The following is a 24299-nucleotide window of genomic DNA, read 5'->3' on the forward strand; positions in this document are numbered from 1 at the left end:
TATTTAATTATAAATCACATATTAAAGTTCCTTACACAGTATTTGAATGAAGATTACAGTAATTACTCAACAGAGATGATGAGAAAGGGTAAAATTAAAGCCCCTTCTTAAAGTCACTGCCAGAAATGAAGATGAGCAACCTCTGCACAGACAATGTAAGATCAAGGGAAGCAGGAGCTCTTGGGAGCACAACACTTCCGGATCACACACACATACTGTAAAGCAAGGTCCACCCGTGTGACATGTTATAAATGTTCTTCCTCATTGTTCTGGATCCCAAGCCCATGATAATCTGCAAAAAGCTCACTGTAATCACAAGACAGGACACTGTTAGTCGCTGGCTGATGCTTGAAGACACTTCACTCTTTGGGGGACGCTAAGGATGGAATATTGAGTTGGAAAATGGACAAAGGAAGAACAGAGCATGACTTGTTCTTGGGAGAGATATGAAAGGGGAGAGACAATTAAGTGAGAGCAGCAATTTCTTTATAGGCAGGCACTTCCACTTGTATACATGATGGTTTTACAAATTCAATAGAAGTGGATTCTGAGCTTCCTATATAAATCTTAGTAATTTTTCAAAACAATGGAAACTATTTTTTCCTAACAGTTATAGATAACTATAAACTCTGGTGTGTGTGTGTGTGTGTGTGTGTGTGTGTGTGTGTGTGTGTGTGTGTGTGTGTATTTAAAGGATGAAGAAAATAATTCCTTCCTACTTAAAGAATTTTCAGATGTGGATAATTTTGGTGCAGAAACCCCAAACTGATTAAAGTCTCTATATTTCCCTGTTTGATGACCTGACTTCCAGTTTACTTTGAAGGCATATTTTTCAAGATAGGAGGATAGAAGATACTTCATGTGACTGTTCATTAGCTTGATTTCAAGCTTATAAGTATTTAGACCAGGGGTTTGGGGGCCTCCATCTGCATTGTTGAACCAGGCCACACAACCACTGGGGAGGGCCTGCTCTCCTATATCTGCAATCAACATAAAAATCCTCAGTCTCTTTACTTTCTCTCCCTTACATCCAGCAGATTGTCAAGAATTTTCCCCCCTCTGACCCCCACCTAGGCATTCACTCCACTGACTTCCACCCCAGTGTAAAATTTGATTAGGAGGAGTTTCTCCTTATTAAGGACTCTCTGGCACAAGGAAGGAATGCTTTCCAAGGGCCTATTTATAGGTTCTCTTCTAGGCTCTTGGGAGGATATACTAGCCTAATGGACCCAATTTCTGCATTTATGAGGCTTAGCGGGGGGACAGACATAAGAAACAGACTACCTCATAGCTAGTTATCTACCATGTGGTCAGCGTGACAGAGAAGGTCGACAGAGTCTGAGTGTGTTTGAGGCAGAACTGGGCAGTTTCTTTGAGGGACTGACTCTTATGCTGATATTCAAAGGTTGAGTGGGATTTGCTTGAAACAGACACGAAGACCATTGTGGGCCGAGCCTTAGTTCAGGGAGGCTAGGGATGGGCAGTGTACAGGAGAGGAGGCTGGAGCAGGTGATCTGTTAGGGGTGAGGCTAGTTATGCAGACAGGTAGAACAGAGTGGTGGAAAGCTGGTACACAGTGTTAGGGCAAGAAGACTGGAATGGGCCTTGCTAAATAAATGTTGCTTGCAAAGATCTTAACCTGTCCATCCTTGTTGGGGGGGATTCTAAAACCATTTTTTCACCTGGGCTTAATCTACTCTTGGTGGGCCATAGTGAGACTGTATATCATGTCCTGAGAGCAATGGGAAGCCACAAGAGTGTTTTAGATAGAGAAGTGCCTTCTATTTATTAAGTGCCACCAACTAAACTACCGTCTGAACTCAATAGAATGAGTAGTAGCTCCTGATTTTGAGAACCTGGATGAGGTTTGACAAAGAGCATTATAATGTGTGTGTGTTTGTAACAAGTCATGACAATTACGTTTTAGAAACTGTTCAAAGGAGGAAGAGGCTAGTTAAACATGAAGACGTTAGATCTGCCTAATTGCTGTTCAATCTGACAACACATAACTACACTAAAAGAGAACTGAACTCAGTATTAGTATCTGACTTATGATCAATTTGAACCAGCTAATTTCTGCAGTAATCTCACTCTTAAAAAACTGTACTGTTAAAAGAAATCCAGGGTGAGAGGAGCAGATCAAACACTGACATCAGTCTTTGATATGGAAGTATAGTAGGCAGACATGAATTTTCCTAGATTAGAAACAAATGTGTAATGGAAGTTGAAATATAAAGAATTTCTCCATTTATCTTCTTGAATAAAGGGAGAAAAAAGAATCATACACATTGTAGATCATTTGTGTTTTCGGCTGATGATTTGAAACATTTTTATAATAATTCAGTGGCTCTTTTTGAATATCCAGATGTCAATAATGGTTCCCTGCTATGTGATTAGGAATGAATCTGCCAAGAAAAAATGAAGCCTTTTCTCTTGGGGGAAGTTGCGTTACTTTTTGTTATTTTCCCAGGCTTCCTGGGGAAGTCTATCAACGTAGGAATAAATGATGGGAACGGGAGTCTGGCTGGTCACCATGGAATTATCAGCCTTGTTTTCTGAGTTCAACCTTTCTTATTTACACACTCAGCTGGAAACTACGATAAATTAAGTTATTACGATAAATGTAGTAACTTTCCAATGATTTTGTTCCTTGAAATCCAACAGTCCTTACAGATTTTGAAGTCTGTGCTGTTTGAATAAAAATTTCTGTTGTCATTGGTTGTGAAGGTCATGACTCTTGCCCAAATTAAGAAATAATATGACTAACAACTGGGGATTCCCTCCTTTAGATTACATTTTTCTTGGAAGAAAAATATCATTCTTTGAATAGAAATATTTAAAAATTGCAACACTCTCTTAGACATGCCCAGTAACCAGCTTGGATAATTTTTGTTTTATTGTTCTATGTCTGATATGCCACCCGCTTGAATATTCTCTTTAGTATTGAAGGCTACATGCTTGGGTTGTCTTAAGTCTGAAATCTCTTTCAGAATAATTATGTTCAAGCATTAAAATACTCTAGTTGGTCTTTATTTATTTTCATAATCTTCATTTATACTGAGGAGCTGAAGCATTTCTGGCATAATATTTAAAAATAGAGAGACATCTGCAGTGACCTCTTTCTATGTATCAATCTTTCTTCAGTCAACAAGCATTTATGGAGGGTGTCTTTACTGCTTTGTTGTTAAATCAGAGCTTTCAAAAACAAAAACTTATCATCTGAGAAATGAGAAGACTATTACTTTTTTAGTAGCACTTACTGGACACAATATGTATAGCATTTTGCAAAGGTGCAGAAGTTAGTAACAACATGAATAACAACAACAGGCTTACTTCATATATATACTTCATATACGTTAACATTGAGAGCTAACATTTGTCGCATACAGTGGGACAGGCGCTGGGGTAGATATGTTAATACTTTGGCTTATTTCTTCCTCAAGCACTCTTTTGAGGTAGGTGTCATATTATCCCCATACAGAGATGAAGAAACAGAGGTTCACTAAAGTTTAGTAATTTACCTAACACTACACAGCCAGTGACAAAGCCAGGACACAATCCCAGGACATCTGTTCTAAAGCCATCTTTTTAGTGCTTTTTCAGTGGGGACCCTCTAGATCAGATGCCCTCAAAACATGATTCACAGATTGCTTTCTGGCGACCCACAGATGAAAGTTTTTTCATGTTAATACTAGGATGTTATTTGCCTTTTTTCACTGTGCTGACATTTACACTGAAGGTGCAAAAACAATGGCAGGTAATCCTATAGGCTCCTCAGCGAGAATCAAGGCAGTGGCATCAAACTGTACCAGTGGCCCTTGTGTTCTTCACCGCCATATACTCACGGGGGAAAAGCCAGTTTCACTTAAGAACGTCCTTAATGAAGGAGTAAAAAAATTATTAATTTTATTGAATCTTGACCTTTAAGTACACGTCTTTTTAATATTCCATAAGACAAATTGGGCCATGTGCATAAAGCCCTTCTCCTGCACCCTGGAATACGGTGGTTGTCTTGAGGAAAACTCTTGCACGACAGCTTGAGTTGTGAACTGAATAGTTACTGCTTTCACAAAGCTCCATTTTCACTTGAAGGAATAATAAACTGATAGTTAACGTTGACATATTTAGTAGATCTTTTTACAAGAATAAACAAGGTAAGCTTATTGTGTCGAGGAAATCACTGATAGTATTTATGACTAATAGTAAACTTGAGCTTTCAAGAGAAAATTAGAATTTTGGAAAACATATTCACCACTGTCAGCTCAATAGCTTCAGAATACTTAAAGACATTCCCGAAGACATCAGAGGTGTTAATAACATGTATTTTATTGATATTGTAAAACTAAATGTGTCAACATTTGGAAGAATGCATAACTTAGTGAATCCATATTTCCCTAATAACCTATGCTTGATGTTCAAAAAACTCACGTATGGATAAAAGCTTCGTTCAAAGCTCAAGTAGAAAATGGATTATAATGTAACAGAGTATCTAAAGTTAATTTGTATAGTTTCAGATTCCACATCATAACAAACCTTTAAGAAACTACCACTTACTGAGTTTTGGTGTAGTATCAAAGAAGATCCACAATTATCTGATAAAGTTATCAAAATGTTCTTTCTTTTTCTAACACTTAACCATGATGCTAGATATTCTTTATATACTTCAATCAAAACAACATATTGCAACAGATTGAATGTAGGAGCAGATATGAAAGCCCAGCTGTATTCCATTAAATTAGACAAAAAATTAGATGTGCAACACTGTAAAACTATACCATTCCTAAACTTAAAAAAAATTTAAGTTTAATTGTGATAAAATACACATAACAAAATTCTACCATCGTAAGTATTTATATATTTATTTTTTTTGCGGTACGCGGGCCTGTCACTGTTGTGGCCTCTCCCGTTGCGGAGCACAGGCTCCAGACGCGCAGGCTCAGCGGCCATGGCTCACGGGCCCAGTCGCTCTGCGGCATGTGGGATCTTCCCGGACCGGTGTACTAACCTGTGTCCCCTGCATCGGCAGGTGGACTCTCAACCACTGCGCCACCAGGGAAGCCCAATCATAAATATTTTTAAGTGTACAGTTCAGTAGTGTTAAGTACATTCACATTTTTATGCAAACAATCTCTAGAACTCTTTTCATCTTGCATAACTAAAACAATATCCATTAAACAATAACCCCATTGCCCCCTTTCTCCTCAGCCCTGGCAACCACCATTCACTTTCTTCTCTATGAATTTAACTACACTAGGTACCTTATATAAGTGGGATTATCCAGTATTTATTTTTTTAAGACTGACTTATTTCACTTAATAAACTTTCTCTTGGGGGCAAAATATAATCATTTTCATAGAAATGTACTTTATGTTAGCATGTGTTTATTATTGTTGTTTTAATGAACAATAAATAAATACTTCAAATTCTAACACAATAAATACAGATGTATCTAACTCACATAACTCTTTGGGATTCTCAATAATTTTTCAGAGTATAAAGGGGCCCTGAAACCAAAACGTTTGAGAGCCACTGTTCCAGATACATCATATCACTGAATGCTTATCACTCTGTATGGTTTAGAGAGGTTGAGTAATTTCTCAATATTCTACAGCTAACAAGTACCAGAAGTCAGATGCTATTCCTTCCTGGAAGCTTCCCTAACAGAATTAAGTGCTTTGTCTTCTGCCCTGCTTAGTGCTTTATACATATCTCTTTTGTGTCACTAACTGCATTACGATAATTTTTTTTTTTTTTTTTTTTTTTGGGCTGTGTTGGGTCTTCGTTGCTGCACATGGGCTTTCCCTAGTTGCAGCGAGCGGGTGCTACTCTTCTTGCAGTGCACGGGCTTCTCATTGCGGTGGCTTCTCTTGTTGCAGAGCATGGGCTCTAGGCACGTGGGCTTCAGTAGTTGTGGCACACAGGCTCAGTAGTTATGGCTTGCGGGCTCTAGAGTGCAGGCTCAGTATTTGTGGCGCACGGCCTTAGTTGCTCCGCGGCATGTGGTATCTTCCCAGACCAGGGATTGAACCCACGTCCCCTGCATTTGCAGGCAGATTCTTAACCACTGTGCCACCAGGGAAGTCCAATAATTTTTAATTCTAATGTTTGCCTTCCTACCTTATGATGACTATCTTGGTAGGAACTGTGTAACACTCATATTGTATATATATTAATTTGGTATCTATATCAACTCAGCATGTATAAGTGGATGATTAATGAAACCCAGGTGACAGCCAACAAACTTTGAAAGTTACAGATCAGCTCATTGTGTAAGTGCATAATGTATAATTTTAAGGGGCTCTGAATTGAATGTTTTTAATAGCTATTAAATAGTTTAATGCGTTTGGGAAGAAATAACTTGCATATTGAACTTGTCATTTCACAGATTTCACTGTTTAGTATGAACATCAAGTAAAGGTTAATAATATTGTAGAGAATACACTGGAAACGCAAAAACTGGTACTTTAATGCTGGAATTGGAAACCTTTATCTTAGTCTCAAATTACATTTCCTCTGACAAGTGAATTTTCCTGCTATCCTCCTTTTGTACATCTGCTGATAAGGGAAGTCTATTGGTTGAGAGTCCTGGAAATTTCCATATTATGTGCAAATATGAATTAATACAGAATATAAGAATTATAATATGGGACTTGAAAACCAGTGCTAATATATCCTAATAATTATTTTTTTTAACCTCATCTTGACAATGAGTTAATTTCTCACTTGTTGAAAACATGGTTTAAAGTCTTTCTCTTGATGGGTGTTCTTAATTTCTCTAAAGACATGAGAGCCACTGAGGAAATTTTTTGAACTTGATTAAGAATAGTCTGTGTTAAAGACAAAAACTCATGGAATGACACATTAAACTCTCACACTCTCCATTTTTATTAGTAATAAATACTGTTAATAAATATAGATGATGCCATGATAAAGGGATCTTCAGTGCTGAAATGTTTTCTGGTTTACTGTGATTTGGGTATTTGTTAATCTAAGGCAGTCGCCAGCCTGAAATTACTAGTGTTTGGGGTCTAAATTAGGAAGGATCTCAGGAGATCTTAAATTCCATAGGGAAGACTGTCTGGGAAATGTGCCTTTTGTGGGTCTCCACGGAGTAAAGCTTTTGATCTTCTGCACACTTGGTTTCAATTTACCTCTGGAGCCATGTTGACCACTTTGGTGCAGAGCTAAGGCTGAGTCTTTTAACTAGAATGGCAGGACAGGCTTCAGTTCCTGCAGCATTCAGTTCAGATGCAGGTCCCGCCTCTACCTGCCCACTGCAGAGGCTGGAGAAGTTTCACTATGAATAATGTCTTCCTCCTGGAGACCTGGTCCAGGGATCAGAATTTGTTTGGAAGTGATTTGGCCTGATCTTTTGTCTAACCATGAATTTTTTTTTGAATTTTATTTGTTTTTTTATATAGCAGGTTCTTATTAGTTATCCATTTTATACATATATCTAATGTCTAACCATGATTAATTGTGGAAAATCACAAATTGTCTGAATTGAAAGAGAATCAAAGACAAGACTATTCAACCCACTTCTTTCATAGTTGAAGAAACAGAGAACTAGGGGTTAAGTGACTTGCCCAAGTCAACAGTGAATTGGTGATAGAGCTAAAACTCAGGGCTCTCATTAGTACTTTAGTTTTCATTCAGCTACCAGTTAATGGAGAATATTTGTGGGACTTCTCGGAGTACAGTCCTAGAGCATGTAGTGAAGTAGGATCAACCCTACCCTAACTCATTCCCTCTCTGTCTCTGTTCGGTCTGTGTGTCTGTCTGTCTGTCTGTCTGTCTCTCTCTCACACACACACACACACACACACACATGCACAGTATTCAAGTTTCAGCTCCAACACTCAGCAGCTGTGTGACTCAGCAGTGGGTCACTTATGGAAGCTAAGACTCAAGGGGGTCATGGGCTCCACAGAGATGCTAGTTCCTGTGCTGTTCGTTGTATGGATCCCGTGAGAGTATGTATATGCAAGCCCATTCTGAGGTGTAAAACCCCATACTCGTGTCACAGCATTTTAAAGTGAAGCTCTGAAATGCTTTAGTTCATGCACTTTTGCGTACAGGTACAAGAGATCACATGAAGCTGTGAATCCTGCTGTCTGTTCTCCTTTGCATGATTCACAACTCTGTAACTATGTCATTGTTATAACCAAACAGTCAGCCCTCTCCCTTTCTCTCCTCATCCCTGGAAGCCTTTTAAGCCAGATTCTCAATTTCACACCTTGTTGGCAGTTCCTTTGGACCTTCAGTTTGTTATCTCAAAGCTAGGATTAAAAAAATTTAAAGGTACAGACATGTTTAAGAAAAATACACCTATTGCTTTGGGCTGTTTCTTTCATTCTGCAATATTTGGCAAGCTTGTTACACTTGCTAGAGCTGTGGGCTGTGGGTTAGGGGACTGGCTGGGTTTTGATCCCGGCTCTGCTCTGTGCCCCTTTGGATCTCTGTACAAAATAAGAACACTGGCTCAGAGGACCACTTAGCTCTGTCTTAGCCAGCTCCACCTGTCAGAACAAAATACCATAGACCAGGTGGCTTAAACAATGGGGATGTATTTTCTTACAGTTCTAGAAGTTGGATGTCTGAGATCCTGGTGCCAGCCTGGCCAGGTTCTGGTTGCAACTCTTTTCCTGCCTTACAGATGGCTGCCTTCTTGCTGTGTCCTCATGTGGCAGAGAGACAGCAGTTTTAAGAGAGAATTTTTGTTTTTTGTTTTTTTGTTTTGCAACTTCACTTTTTTATTTCCTACATGACTTAAAGACAAATGCATGCAGAATAATTATACATCTACGTTATTGGGCACACAATATAGAAAGATGTAATTTGTGACATAAAGGGAGAACAGAGCTTTACAGGAGAAGAGATTTTGTATGCTATGGAAGTTAAGTTGGTATCCATTCAAACAAGATTTTTATAAGTTTAGGATTTTAAATGTAATTCCCATAGTAACCATAAAAAAACACTTAACAAATACACACAAAAGGAAGTGAGAAGGGAATCAAAATCGCTCACTACAAAAAAATCAACTTAACACCAAAGAAGGCAGCAATAGAGAAAATGAGAGACAAAAACGGTAGAAAGTATAAAGAAAACAAATGACAAAATGGCAGAAGTCTTTTCTTATACTAATTACTTTAAATGTAAATGGATTAAGCTCTCCACACAAAAGACAAAGATTGGGCCCTGATGAACAGTGAGGGTTGATGGTATGGAGTCAGGTGCGCCTGCTCTGAGGGGGCTCGTCAACCAATGGTCAGTTATTAAACATCTCTACTGAACGGCTGTTGTGGGGAAACAAAGGTGAATAGATCTCTCCTCACAGAGCTCACACTCCACTTGAAGAGGTGAACATGTAAATAACTGCAATTAAAAAGTACTATGGTAGGATTTCCTTTTTTTAAAGTCTGTATTATATTCCATTGAATGTATATACCACATTTTCTTTATCCCATTCATCTGCTGATGGGATCTGCAACAACATGGACGAACCTGGAAGACATTATGCTAAGTGAAATAAGCCAGTCTCAGAAGGACAAATACCGCATGCTCTGCTTATATGAGGTATCTAAAATGGTCAAACTGACAGTAGCAGAGAATGAAGTGGTGGTTGCCAGCAGGGAGGGGGAGACGGGGAGTTGATAGTGGGTATAAAGTGTCAGTTATGCAAGATGAACGTATTCTAGAGCTCTTCTGTACAACATAGTGCCTGAAGTTAACAACATGGTATCGTGCATTTCAATTTTGTTACGAGGGTAGATCTCATGTTAATAAGCATTCTTATGACAAAAAGAGGAACACAAGGAAACTTTGGAGGTGATGGATATACTTATTACCTTGATTATGGTGATAATGTCATGGGTGTAGGTATTTGTCCATGCTCATCAAATTATATACATTAAACATGAATTTTTTGTATATCAACCATATCTCAATAAACGTGTTAAAAAATGTTATGGATGAGGTATCCTGTAACATAGAGACACATTCATCAGCAGCAGTAGCAGGAGAAAACATCCAAGGCGGACAGGCTGTGATGTTGGCCTCTGGATCCTCTGGGTGGATAATGGGGTTTGAGCATATGGAGATGGCACAAAGTATGGGCGAAGAAAAGCAGTGGGGCACGCAAATGCCTAGTGAGCACAAAGCACTTGCTAATAAGCGTGCTGATGGATGCAGGAATCCAAGGAAAGAGCCTTGTCTCAAAGTGGTCACAGTAGAGGCAGGGATGAGACACATGCTCACCAAAATGCTGACATGAAAAGTGAGTCCTGAAGACCCCTGGAAAGCCACTCCAATACTCTCTGTAAAGATCTAGTTTTATAGAAATGGACTCACAGACATAGAAAACAAACTTGTGGTTACCAGAGGCAGTGGGTGGGGAGGGATAAATTTGGAATTTGGGATTAACAGATACACACTGCTATGTACAGGATGGATAAGCAACAAGGACCTACTGTGTAGCATAGGGAACTATATTCAATATCTTATAATAACCTATAATGAAAAGAATCTGAGAAAGAATATATATATCTAAATTACTTTGCTGTAAACATGAAACATTATAAATCAACTATACTTCAATAAAAAAAATTTTAAATAGATCTAGTTTTAGAATACATATTCCAGAATGAGCTCCTTCAATTTGAATGAACTTCAAAAGTGGCAAGGCTTTGTAGAAGTGACTAACCCAATGGTGTGCTTGCTCCCTCAGATCTCTGGTCTAAAAGAGTGCCCTTCTAGAAAGCTTCTTTTTAAATTTAATTATTTGAATATGTAATACATGCACATGGCGTAAAAAATACAGGAGGAAGGTATATAACGAACAGTAAGTCTCCCTGTCACCCCAGTCAACCGCCACCCTGTTACCTGCCTCTCCCACATCATTGTTTCCAACTTCTGGTGTCCTCTTCCAGAGATATTTTATGTCTATGTAACATAATCTCTTTCTCTCTCTACACACGCACGCACACGCGCGCGCACACACACACACACGCGCGCGCACACACACACACACGCGCGCGCACACACGCACACACACACACACCTCTTTAAACATAAATAGGAATACACCATATATTCTGTCTATGCCTTGCTTGTTTCACCTAGAAATATATCTGGGCTCTGATACCATATGAGCTCATCTAGAGCTTCCTCAGTCATTATAGTGTCTTATTATTAATTTATGGTGTGCCTATTTTAGCATCCCCTATTGATGGACAGATTGCTTTTAATCTCTTGCTGTTACAGTAATGGTACCATAAATATACCTACCATACATTATTTTACATTTGAATAAAGTACTTGTAAAGGGCAATACGTTTCTAGAAGTGACTTTGCTGCACCAGCTTGTATATTCATTGAAATTCAGGTAAATATTACCAAGTTGCTTTTCTTCTTTTAAATTAAAATTCCTGGGCTTCCCTGGTGGCGCAGTGGTTGAGAGTCCGCCTGCTGATGCAGGGGACGCGGGTTCGTGCCCCGGTCCGGGAAGATCCCACATGCCGTGGAGCGGCTGGGCCCGTGAGCCATGGTTGCTGAGCCTGCGCGTCCGGAGCCTGTGCTCCGCAACGGGAGAGGCCACAACAGTGAGAGGCCCGCGTACCGCAAAAAATAAACAAATAAAATTAAAATTCCTTTATTAATGATAACGGTCTATACTCTACAGTATGGAAACTGTTCATCTTAATTTACTGCTGTATTTTTTTATATCTTTATTGGAATATAATTGCTTTACAATGTTGTGTTAGTTTCTGCTGTACAACAAAGTGAATCAGCTATATGTATACTATAAAGGTCATACCTCTTTCAATTGGTACCAGAAATGTATGAGGGTACCACACTCTTACCAACACATTCTGTTTTTAAACTTCTTGGTGCTTGCCAAACTAGTGAAAAAAATGTTTTCTCATAATAGTTACAATTTGTGTTTCCTATTATCCTGAAAGAGGTTGAGCATCTTAAAAGAATACCTTTAAAAATCATGCACCATACAGTCCCTTTTGGAATAGGCAGAGGACAGAATGGAATAATAATTCAGAAAAAAAGGTCTCAATCAGCTGAAAGATAATCGTAATAAGTTCCCTGAGGACAAGCACGCGTCTTTTCCCTTTTCATCTTCATTGGTGTGCAAAATTCACTATAAATGTGTGTCAGGTTGAATTTGTGTCACATTGGTGTAAGAGGGGGAGCCTTTTTCATATCTGCCCTGCAAACTTTGATGTTTCCCTTTCAAGGGTTTGAAAGTGCTTTCCTGAAAAAGTCAGTTCAAAGAGTTCAAGTTTCATTTCTTGTTATAATATTACCGTCTGAAGGACCCATTAAACGATAATACCATTATTTCCGTGACTTTTTTTGTTGTATTTTCAAAATAATGGTGTATCTGTGAGGAAGGTGTCAGAACCACATTGATCTCAGAGTATGAGGAGAAAATATTCTGTGAATTGCTTGGACTCCAAAGCTTGAAGAAAAGTTTTTCAATGGCCTGTATTTGCTACCACATTTTTCATATTGCATCAGCCAGTATTAAGTGTCAGTGAGTTACAGCTCTTTGGTGCATTAACCTTAACTCTAGGACATTTACCAGAGGAGTTCTGATTGCTTGATCCCATGGGAAACATTAGTATTATAATCTACATTATAGCCAGTAGTGAAAACTTTATTAGAATGCAGCATGATATATCAAGATCTCTAAAAAGAAAAGAATCATTTTTACAATTTGACTTTGCAACCATTAAAACTTTCTATAAACATAGATCTATGCATCCAATAAAGAGCATCCAAAATGAAGCTTTTTGTACACTCAAATATTTCAAATTTTAGGATAAAACGGTTAGTGGCAATAAAGCCGATATTTATGTTTCTTGTTCTGCCCCCTTAGGAGTAGAAAAATATCTGTTTTTAGTCACCAAGTTTCATGCTAGAAGCCATGTAAAAAGATTATGGATTAGATCTCATTCCCTCTCTTCTTCCCCTCCTTCCTCTTTGCTTCCTTCCCTTTCATCATGTATTAAGGAGCTATCACATGCTACTCACTGGGATAGAGTCAAAAGCGTATGTAATTGAACTTATAAGTATCACCGTATGTTTTCTCAGCCTTTGTACGGGCAATTTTTTTTCCCTGAAGACTTTTCTGCTGGTCAAACACCAAGAAAGTAGTTGATTTCACAGCCCATATCTAGTGGCAAAACACCACTTTCTTGTGTAAAAATTCATGCAAGTGCCAGAGTGCTTGAAATTCTATCACTAGGGTTTTTATTCATTTGGTTTAAAGCATTACCCACAAAGTCCCTGTTTAAATGTAAATATGTAACTTGAATAGAAACAAACTGATAGGTACTGATATGATATGTGGGATTTAAAAAATTAGATCATTAACCATCATCTAGCTGAGAACTGACTCCTGAGGAAACAGAAACCCCAAGTGGATGATGTGTGATGAGGGATGGGGTAGACCAGAACATGGGATAGTGCTGGGGATTTGAGAGGATGCACCAGGCAAGGGCCCTACAACCTAGGTGGGTGAGGACAACTGCTCCATCGTCTCTGGATATGAGTAAACCTGGTGCTCCTGGGGCCACGGTCCCTTCTCTTGGTACCTCTGCCCTTCTCTCTTGGGCAGTGACTGGCATTTGTGGTGAGCTCCCTGCTGCTTGTAGGATGAGGGCTAAGGTCCCCTGGTGACCTGTGGTCTATTTTCAACTCCAACTCTCATCCTGGTCTCTGCTCCTCCGCTGACCCTCAGCCAGGGGAATTACCCCCAAAACCAGCCTGATGCACTTTTCCCCATGCCTTTGCTCCCTCTGCTGCTTGTGTTGAGGATGGTCTTCCTGACAAATGCTGACTTATTTCTCAAGGCCCAGTTCAGAAATCCCTTCTTCCTTGAAGACTTTTGTACCTTTGCTATCTTCACATCCTGATCCCCAGGTAGAGCTGATGCCCCCCTTCTTTGGGCACTCACTGAATTCTATAGCACTTCTAGCATGGCATCTATAATTCTGCAGCACTTAATGGTTTCCCTATCTATCCCCTTTCTAGATTCCAAGCACCCTGAGGGCAAGGGCCATGTCAAACATATCTCAGGGTCTCTAGCCTCAGTGCCTGGCAGATAGCATAATCTTATACTTTTTGGCCAAATAAATAACAAATCTATGAATGTCTTAGAGAGGAGACCTAGTGATGTATAGAAGAATTTATAGATTAGGAAGATCGGGTTTTGCTTCTCAAAAACTTCATTTGACCAGGTATTTCTTGAGCACTTAATAGTCTGTCACTGTGATTTAATCACAGGTCCCGTTTACTGACAGCTTCGTGTACTATCTAATGCTCAACACAACCTCAGAGGAATGTATTATTATCCCCTTTTTTTGGATCAGGAATTGAGTCTCAGCAAGATTAAGAAATTTGTTCGGAGTTCCACAGCTACTATTCAAGGTTCAAAACCAAGGCTGTCTGACTCCAAAACACTGGCACTTTCTGAATTGCTGCAGTAAGCTAGGGGGTGCACCCAGGGGATGCAAAGGTGCTGCAAGCATTTGCAGTCTAGTGGCAGAGGATAAGCAGGCACCTTTAACTCTATCTAATCCCAGGCATTGGATAAGTGCTATAATAAAGGTATAAACAAAAAGATTTATAACCAAACACTTGTGTATACTCAGAGTTTCACCCTCACAATATATAATTAACCTCTATTGTTCATGTATCTTATAAACAGATATGAAAGTAGATTAATTGCAACTTCAAGTGCATACATTGGGTTGCATGCACATTATGATACTTTGGTTTCTCTCAGTGAACCAAATTCAGCCAGTGATCACTGGCCTAGGGCTCACCCAACTCAGGAAGTGTCTGTGAGGGACAGTCCAAGGTTTGCCTTTGTTTGAATTAATAGCCTTGGCATTACGGATTTAAACATGGAGTAGACTGGCAGGGTCACGGTGGTGGATTGGAGTATCAGGATTCATTTAGAAGTTGTTTGAAGTCGAATCTGAACCACGTCATGCTGTAGTCCATCCGAATAGGTGATGTGTATATTCTAATGAATAAACTGGACAGTTCATGTGGGGAAAGCACTAACAGTGGATGGAAATGTAGCCAAGTGAACACATGAAAACCAAAAGTTTGGCCAACTCAGGGAATGGTTATTTGGGGCAGAGTGGGAAAACATATGGCCACTCAGACTAGACCACCCAGGCTTGGTTGGCTGATGTGCTAATCACTGTGGTGTGGATGTTTGCCCAGCCAACTCCTACCTCCTGTTCTCCTTGTAAAAGGTCTTGTGTGGGAAAGAGTCCAGATAGAGGGGGCAGAGAGACTCGATCTCCAGAGAGAGATCCAGTGGGGTCATCCTGATGCTAACTTGTTCCCAGTCAAGATGACTTTCTGAGAGGTTGTTCTAGGAAGTAATCTGGGCTTTTAGTTTATCCTTGAGAGATCTGAGGGGTTAGCTGAAGAGAGGAGCCAAAGGAATTAGAATTACATTCTGATGAGGTGGCAGAAACCCTAAAATAACAGTGACTTAAAAAAAAAACTCTATTACTACTTCCCATTAAAGAAACCCAGATGTGTCCTTCTGGACCTGATATCTCACTCTACAGTGTCAGGGACCAGTCTCCTTCTGAGCGTGTGACTTATACTACATGACCCAAGGTGGCTGCTCAAGCTCCTGCCATTGCATCCTTATTCCAGAAGGAGAGAGGAGAAAAAGGGGAAGAAGAGCATGCTCCCTTTAAGTACAGTTCCTAGGTGCTGCACACAGAACTACCTATGGCTGTACACCTAGCTGCAAGGAAGGCTGAGAACTGTAGTTTTATTCAGAGTGGCTACTTGACCAGCCCAAAATTAGAAGTTCTTTTATTAAAGAAGGGGAGAAATAATTTTGCAGGACAACCATCAGTCTTTGACACTTTAAAGCAGACAGGAGGAACCTCTTGAAGTTCTGTGAGTAGTTGGGGCTGAGATCTCAGGGTTGGTTACTCCAGGTCTGCGTCTTGAGCATTACCAGGAGCTGCTGTATGCTTGTGGGTTGAAGAGAAGGCAAAGAGGGTAGAGAGTGAGCTTGTTTTCTGAGGCATGGCACATAACAGGCAGTTGGATCCTGGGTAGACCCACCATGTGGATCAGCGACATCTCCTGACACATGCTCCTCAGAACAGCAGTTCTGCAAAATGGTAGAAGGCATGACTCAAAAGATGGGGTTCTAAAATAAGTTTGTGCAACACTGATTTATAGACATTAAGCAGGCCGCTTTATGGTGAGAAGTCTCAAGACCTTTAGTGCGGACTAATGAGTACTCTGGAACTCCGAGAGGAGAATAAGGCACTCAGCATTTCCCCCTGTCCACAGTGCATCTCCAGGGTCCTGGGGAGCTCGCCTCGTGGACTTCTCAGAGATAGGCAGGATAAGGGACTCTGCAATTGATTCTCCTGATGCCATCTCTGACAATGTGAGTGACAGCAGATTGATGTTGCAGGGGGAGATCTGGTGGGGCAGCAAAGAGCCGAAGATGCTGAGGCACAAGTTGAAAAAGTAGGAAGTTATTTGCAATCCGGATGAGGCAGCAAAGGCACAAGGATTAAAGTGGAAACTCTCGGATAAAATGGTGTGGAAAGAACTCTGATCCTTTTTCCAGGATGGCAGAGGGAGAGGACTTGATTGTTCCCACCTCAACAAAGATTAGCAGTGTGTTCAAACTCACAGGAGTGGGCTCACTCCATCTGTAAGCTACAGGCCAAGCACAGAGCCAGAGTACCATTAACCATATACTTCCACAGACCTTAGCTATTCTGGATACAGTGCTCATCATCAACACTGTTTGTAAGCTGAAATGTAGTCCTCCAACAATATATAGGATTATCCTTCCCCCAGATTTAAAAGTTTGCATTTAGGTAAAGCTTTCCCTTTCTCCTGAAAGGTGTAGGGAAAATAAACTTCCATAGTAGTGACTGATGGTGGTGGTGATGTTTGTATGTGATGGAGAAGTGGGACTGGCCTCTCCTATTTTCCCCTTTTCTCTGCGTGGGGTTCTCTACGTTTCTTTTTCTTCGCAAATCTCACCTTTGACAGGGTGAAGCAACAGAGGAGGAACAAGAGAATAGTTTTCTCTTGCAGCATACATCCCTCCTCCTTCATCCTATGTTCTCTTACTTCTGACTCAGTCTTTCCACATTGACTGAAATATGCTGCTCCGGCAGTCTTCTGGATGTCCCTTGTCCCTTTCCGTTTTGGGGGTTCCCATTGTGTACTTCGTCTTGACCAGAGAGCTCAGAGCTCGCCTGCTGGCTTTTCTAAATGATGGGAGTACACAGCCATGGCTTTGTGACACTGCACCTCCACAGGGGAGCCTCGGTCCTGGTCCAGGCTGGGGGTGGGGAATGTTCCCGGCTGCAACTGAGGAGCAGGTAGGGGATCTGCCAGAAGGTACCAGGTGAGGCCTCAATTTCCTGTGCGTATGAACTCTCCCAGTTATCTTTAACCTTCTTAAAGCTGCCCTTGTTGATTATTTTAACCAGATTTTACCGGAATAAATATGTTCAAGGTGGAAGTTAGAGGTAAAGGCATTTTACCTCTGCCCATTGCACTGATCTGGCCACTTGGTGCAGCTCTACAGAGTGGAAGAGAAACTCTCCTAGTCTTGTTTCCATGTCCATTGGAATTGAAAGTAGAGGGCAATTATAAGTAACGGAGAGTCTCTACTTTCTATATTTGAACATCAGTCCTACAGCAGGTTTTTCCAGAATGACTTGATATGACCTAAGGAATGTTACCAGCACTGCCTTGGGACACTGTTCAATGCACAAGCGTGTCTCACTTGGGAGGATCATTTGCCCCAAAGCTGTGGAAAACCAGCAGAGGGAAAGACAAGAGAATCCATCAACATGTGATCTAAGTCTTGGTGGCTGTTTACTGGATTCATAAGCCTAAATGACTGATAAAGAGGAGAGAAAATAGCAGAATTGTGAGTGGCCTTCAAAATCTGTGCTAAAGGGGAGAGGCACCTTGAGGAGGGTGAAAAAACAAAAACAACCCACGGGCATCAAGAGGATGAAGTTCAGGAACCTCTGGCCAGTGCCGCTTAAATAATTCTGTCCTGGACCCTAAACTTGAGAATCTCCCATTGAGACCTGATAAATGTGCCACTTCATTTCTATGAGTTGTGTCTTCCATATGTGGCTAAACACTTCAACACTTCAGACCACATCCTTTCTGATTTCAAAATTTTTCCGAACAAAGTGGGTATGAAAACCTGAAATCTTGAATGCAAGAAGAAAACATCCGTGGACTGACCAAGCAAAATGTTGAGCTGCCCGAGGCTGCAGAGCAGGGAGACAATATAGGCATTTACAGTCCGGGCCTTCTGGAATCCTCGTTGAGAAGTGCTGGACGAAGGCTCCATAGAGGGCTGCCTACCTCCCGGCTCCTGCCCAAGCTGCTCCCTCTTTCAGACATCACACATCACCGGCAACAAACAGAGAGCTTCTTTCTTTCCCCGAGTGGGAAAAATAGTCTCAAATTTTCTGATGTATATGAAGGGGGGGTATTTTTTATTTTTTACCCTCATTAACTATTTTGAAATCAATCTATGTTCACTGCCCCCTTCCTCCACCCCATTCCTCACCCCTTTCTCGGTGGCACATAATTTTTAGGTCTAGAATACTTTCAAAACCCATAAAGAACGAACTTCCACTAGCCAATTGGTTTCCCATCACACATGTCACATACATAAACAACATATGTGGCACTATCCCACATAACACAATTAAAAGATGTAAATACAGGGTCTTTCAGATAAATCAACAGCGCAAATAAATACACTATCAAATGTTTTGCATATGTGCAACTTTAAAATTATAAACATGCACATCTGTTTAAGTTGTGTATATGCAAAGTTGACACACAACTAAAAGTTGGTGATACTATTTCTCTACCCAAACTGTTAGAAAAATGTCCATGTGTGTGTGAGCAGAAAAATTAGGCACAGTCTAAAAACAGTATGTATTTCCAACATACATTTTTATATAAATGCCATCTAACTTGGCATTTGCATTCACCTCCTTCGTGAGCAATATGTTGAAAGGATGGTTTTATTATTTATATGGTGCCTGCTGGAACCTGCTAAGGATAATTATGACTGAGGGATTAAGGTAAAACCAGACCTGTGATAGAAGCTCAGACCTCACCCTCATCTGGGATAGCTCCGTGAAGTGGGCAGGGATGCAACAGTAAAATGAGGTGAGTGGTGATGCAGTGACACCAAAGGGTGCCTCTGCCTATAAATATTAGTACATCTACACAGGCCACCGAGAGCTGCCAGTCACACTGGTGTCATTCACATGGCAGCTGGGAGGCGGGCAGAGGCCAACTTTCTGTCAGGCAGCTCAGTGCATAAGCTCAGAACCTGGATGCAGAAGGAAGACATTCTAACGCTCACACCTATTCCTTTAAAGTTGACATATTTTGTGGGTGCCAGTTTCTATCATACTGCAAAATAATTAGCACTGAAAAACACACTTTTTAATGTTTGAAGAAGTCGGGATTTGGTAACTGTTCTAAACAAAAAACAATCACAACCACAAACGCATAGGTAACTGGGGTCCCCAAATGCAAAATGACCTCATGTGCAAGAGGGAAGTGATATCATGGATCCTGATCCCTTGATGAAAATATCCAAACCCTCTCAGGTCCAACATTCACGGACCTGAGGCCCAGGTACATTGGATCTCTCTCACGCTTCAATGAAGGGAGAAAATCCAGCCAACGTACATTATCTCAGAGTCATGGGATGTCCACTCGTGGTGGGCCATGTAGTGGCCTCTTGGTCTATAAGACCCAGAGGGGCTACAATTTGCTCAAAGAACTGGTTAGTGACAGGGCAAGATGTAGAATCTGGGTCTAGTCCAGAAACCTTTTTTTAAAATTAATCCTTTTTTTCAAGTAGTTTTAGGTTTACAGAAAAAACTGAGTGAAAAGTGCAGAGTTCCCATATGCATTCTCTTCTATCCACCCCAATTTCCCCTATTTTTTTTACCATGTTGCATTAGTGTAGTACATTTGTTGCAGCTAATAAGCCATCATTGATATATTATTATTAACTAATGTCCACAGTTTATATTATGGTTCACTCTTTGTGTTGTACATTATATGGGTTTTGACAAATGTACAATGACGTGTAGCCACCATTATAGTATTACAAAGAATAGTCTCATTGCCCTCAAGTTCCCTTGTGCTCCACCTACTCATTCCTCCCCACAGCCTGTCTCCAAACCCCTCACAATCACTGACCTTTTCCTGTCTCCATAGTTTTGCCTTTTCCAGAATCTTATATAGTCGAATCATACAGCACGTAGCCTTTTTAGATTGACTTCTCTCACTTAGCAATATGTATTTAAGGGCCCTCCATTTCCTTTGGTGACTTGATAGTTCATTTCATTGTACTGCTTAATAACATTCCATTATTTAGATGTACCAAAGTTTGTTTATCCATTTACTTATTGAAGGACATCTTGGTTGCTTGCAAGTTTTGGCTATTATGAATAAAGCTGTCCTATCAGTAACCTTTTTGACTGTAGCACATTTCTTCCATATAGACTCAACATCAAACGTCAAGACTTTGCAAGATCTATTCCTAAAAGTGATTGCATCTGGCAATGTTTGAGCCCAATCAGACCTTTCCAGTAGTACCTGCCCTGTGCAAACTCTGTACTTCCAAGAGACCCCTCTATTCCATCTCTGAACCACCCTAAATATAACATACCCATTCCAATGTCTGTTCTCTTATTCCCATCTCTTTATTCTATTTAGAATTTTTTCTTCCCTCCAATCTGACAATCTGACTCTTATTCACCCTTCCAGGCCCCTTCACATCCTACCTCTTCAATGAAATATCCCCTCAACATTGAGAAAAGAGCAGTCAGACAGATGTGGTTTGGATCCTAGCTCTTCTACCTTACGAGCTCTGTGCCCTTAGGCAAGTTACTTCTTGCGGTTCAGTTTTCCTATCTGTAAAATGGATTGAATACTATTAACATTTCAGGTTCTATATAAAGTGCTCGGAATACTTCCTGACACCTCAATAAATGATGAGGCCCTCCTTCTCCTCTTATCACTGTCATCATCACTGCCAAGTCCAGAAATGATTTCTCCTTCTTCTGGATTCGCATAGCCGCCTATGGGTGTCCATGTCACGTCTCCAAGCTAGAGTGTGTGTGTTGGGGGGTGGTGGTGGGGGGTGGAGGGAGTGCTTAACCCTTTGGAGCCAGGCAAGGTTTCGGAATTGCATTCATTTTGATATTAAATTGGTGAGTTTAAACAGCAACAACTCCTGTGTTTATGGAATCCTGTCCCATCTAACCTCTTTGTGTCTGTGTAGGGTGTGCAAACATACCTAAACATCCAGTTTTGCTGGGGTTTCAGCAGGATGGTCTTCTTGGGTACCCAAACATTCCTGAAAGAGTAAGAGAATGTAAGTCTCAGTGGGGAAGTGTGGGAGTTTGTGGCTAGTGTGCTCTTATGCTTTTCTCTCCACCACTCATGGCTAAGGATTCCATTGGAGGATAATCCAGACTCTCTGGTCTTCTCTTGTTGGTGTCCTATCCCTAATTCAGGCTAAAGCTGGGGAGGGGACTGAGATGAGAGCTCAGCTTTGAACCCACAATGATGAAAGTTTTATTGGGGGTGAGAAAGTTATAATGTGTAGGAAAATGAGAAAAACAAATAACTTGTATTTAAGTGGACCCTTACCAACCTGATGACATCTGAGCGTACTACATGTAGAAATGATGCAACATTATTTATGTACATATTCCATAGACTTGTGGGATTTGGTACCTCTAGAAAATCATCAACTCTGCTGTGCAGGCCATGTAATTGGTCTTAAGGTCTTATATTATGGATCAGCAAACATTTTCTGTGAAGGGCCAGAGACTAAATATTTTAGGCTTTGGGGGCCATATAGTCAGTTGCAACTACTCTGTTGACATATTGCAAAAGCAGCTATGGACAATTTGTAAACAAATGGTAAACAAATGGGCAGAGCTGGTGTGCGTTGAAATATAAATTTCATATAATCTTCATGTCACAAAATATTATTCTTTTTTAATCAACCATTAAAAAAATGTAAAAACCAGTTGTCTGTACAAAAAGAGATGGCAGCCCTATCAGGCTGTATTTTGCTGACCCCTGCTTTGTAAAATCACAGAGAAAACTGGCTTAGTCAGAATTGGCGTGCATCAGGCCCAGCTCTTTGATGGGGTGAAGATGATGAAAGAGGAATTTGGTAGCCCTTTGTCTCATTGCTTTCAATCTAAGTCTAAATCCATAGATCTACCAAATCACCTCATGTTAAGTTGGTCAAGTCAGTGTAGTATTTCTCAGCCTCGGCACTGTTGACATTTTGGGCCAGATAATTCTTTGTGTGTGGGTGTGTGTGGGTTGCCCTGAGCATTGTGGGATGTTTGGCTGCATCACTGACCCCCACACACTGGATGTCAGAGGTACCCCTCTTCTACTCCAGTTGTGACAACCAAAAACATCTTCAGACATTGCCAATGTCCCTTGGGGGCCAAGTCAACGCCAGCTGAGAACCACTGAGTTAGTGAAACAGCCAGAGTGACAGAAAATTCGGTAAACCCTTAACAACCAACTAACTGGTGCAGAGAAGAAGTGTGTGTGTGTGTGTGTGAGTGTGTGTGTGTGTGTGTGTGTGTGTGTGTGTGTGTGTCTGGACAGGGCAGTCTTCCTGAGATTCCCATGGAGGAGGGAGAAGAATAGTTTGCCTTCTCAAAGACAAAAGTGTAATCACAAAAAATGCTTCCTCTGAAGGGGGCACAACCTCAGGACAGACGACCCTGAGGTCCCATCGTTTAGCAGAGCACTTTCGTTATCAGGTAATCAAGTCAGGCTCCACAGCAAGTAAACAGGGCTCTGGGATTTTAATAAGGCCTTATTGCATGATCACTCTTTAAATGGCCATTAAAAAAGTATTCTGTTTTTAGTGGGGAAAAATACCTCCTCCTTTCAATGGAAAAGTTACCTCAGCAAGAATGGAATCATTCCATTTTTTAACCGGAGAAAAAGAAGATAGAGAAAAAAAAGTAGAGAAAGAAGAGAGGATCTTTCCTAGGAGGTGGTGGCGAGTGTTTAAATTCAAAGGAAAGTTTGCATGAACGGATTTAACCTGGGCTTCCAGTTAGAAAATGTTGACTGAGAACTGCTATGGTGTGGAGAGTGGTCACTGCTCAGGGTCTGGCCCCTGGGGTATTATCAAGAGAAATATCCGTGATAGATGTTGTATTAAGAACTTGTTGCTTAAACAAACAAGAAAACAGACAAAAAAGCACAGGCTGAATGAAACATTTGGCATGGTTTTTTACTTTACGGGACACCATTCTGCACTGGTTCTTTACCATTTCCGGTAAAACTGACACAGAAGCATTAGTTTTGCCATTGAAACAAGTAGATGCTTTGTTGGCACTGCCTTTTGCTTTTCTACTGGGGCAGCTGTGGCTAGGAAAAAAGTCAAGTTTCAGCTGTTTGCCAAGAGCCTCCCCAACTCACCACCTCCCATCCAAAATTCAAAAGGAAACAAAAATAATCTGAAAGCCCTTTGATCCTGGGGAGGAAGTTAACTGAAATTACCCAAGTGGGTTACTGCTCTTCCTTCACTCATTTGCCACAAAACAGTTTGTTTTTATTTGCCTCAAAACTCCCATTAAATAAAATATGTCTTGTAGTACACAGATCATTTCCCATGACCAAAATGCAGATCTGTCTCCTTTTCCTAGTAAAGAATCTTAGCTATGTTTCTTTTTAACAAATCCCTATTCCCCAACCCATATTATACATTTCACCATGTTTTGTCTGCTTGTCTTCTGATTCCAGCTGTGTCACTTTTGTTATCATGCTTTTGTGTCTCTGGACAAACATCGTAGGGTAGCAGCAAGGCAAGGATGCCTCCGGTACACCATTAACCCACACTCGGTTCTTTCGAGCCAGCATCCTAACCAATGACCTACACCCTCTCACTGTTGACAGGAGCGTTTTTTTCCTAATGCATATTTTAGTCTTGATTGACCATCAACCATATGGCACGATTGTCCTGTGGGTAAGTTTATTATTAACAGCTCACAGCTGGAGTTACAATAACTACACACGGCTGTGACATTGCACTAATTGACCAAGACACGTCTGAGAACAAGATGCAGAAAGTGGCCCTTGCAAATTACTTCAAGCAGAAATGGAGAGCTTAGTGGGAAACACCGGTTTCAGATTAGAGGTTTCTATGTTAAGAC

At 40.7% G+C, this 24299-nt stretch overlaps 1 long non-coding RNA gene across 1 annotated transcript in view; it reads right to left on the minus strand.

The window, feature by feature from the left end:
* Positions 1-24299, minus strand: part of LOC132524215 (uncharacterized) — a 100648-nt gene that overhangs the window by 22032 nt on the left and 54317 nt on the right. The window contains exon 2 of the long non-coding RNA XR_009541824.1: positions 21395-21454. This is a non-coding gene — a long non-coding RNA (uncharacterized LOC132524215). The remainder of the gene's footprint in view (positions 1-21394; positions 21455-24299) is intronic.

Source organism: Lagenorhynchus albirostris, chromosome 8 (assembly GCF_949774975.1).
Source record: "Lagenorhynchus albirostris chromosome 8, mLagAlb1.1, whole genome shotgun sequence".
Classification (NCBI taxonomy): domain Eukaryota; kingdom Metazoa; phylum Chordata; class Mammalia; order Artiodactyla; family Delphinidae; genus Lagenorhynchus; species Lagenorhynchus albirostris.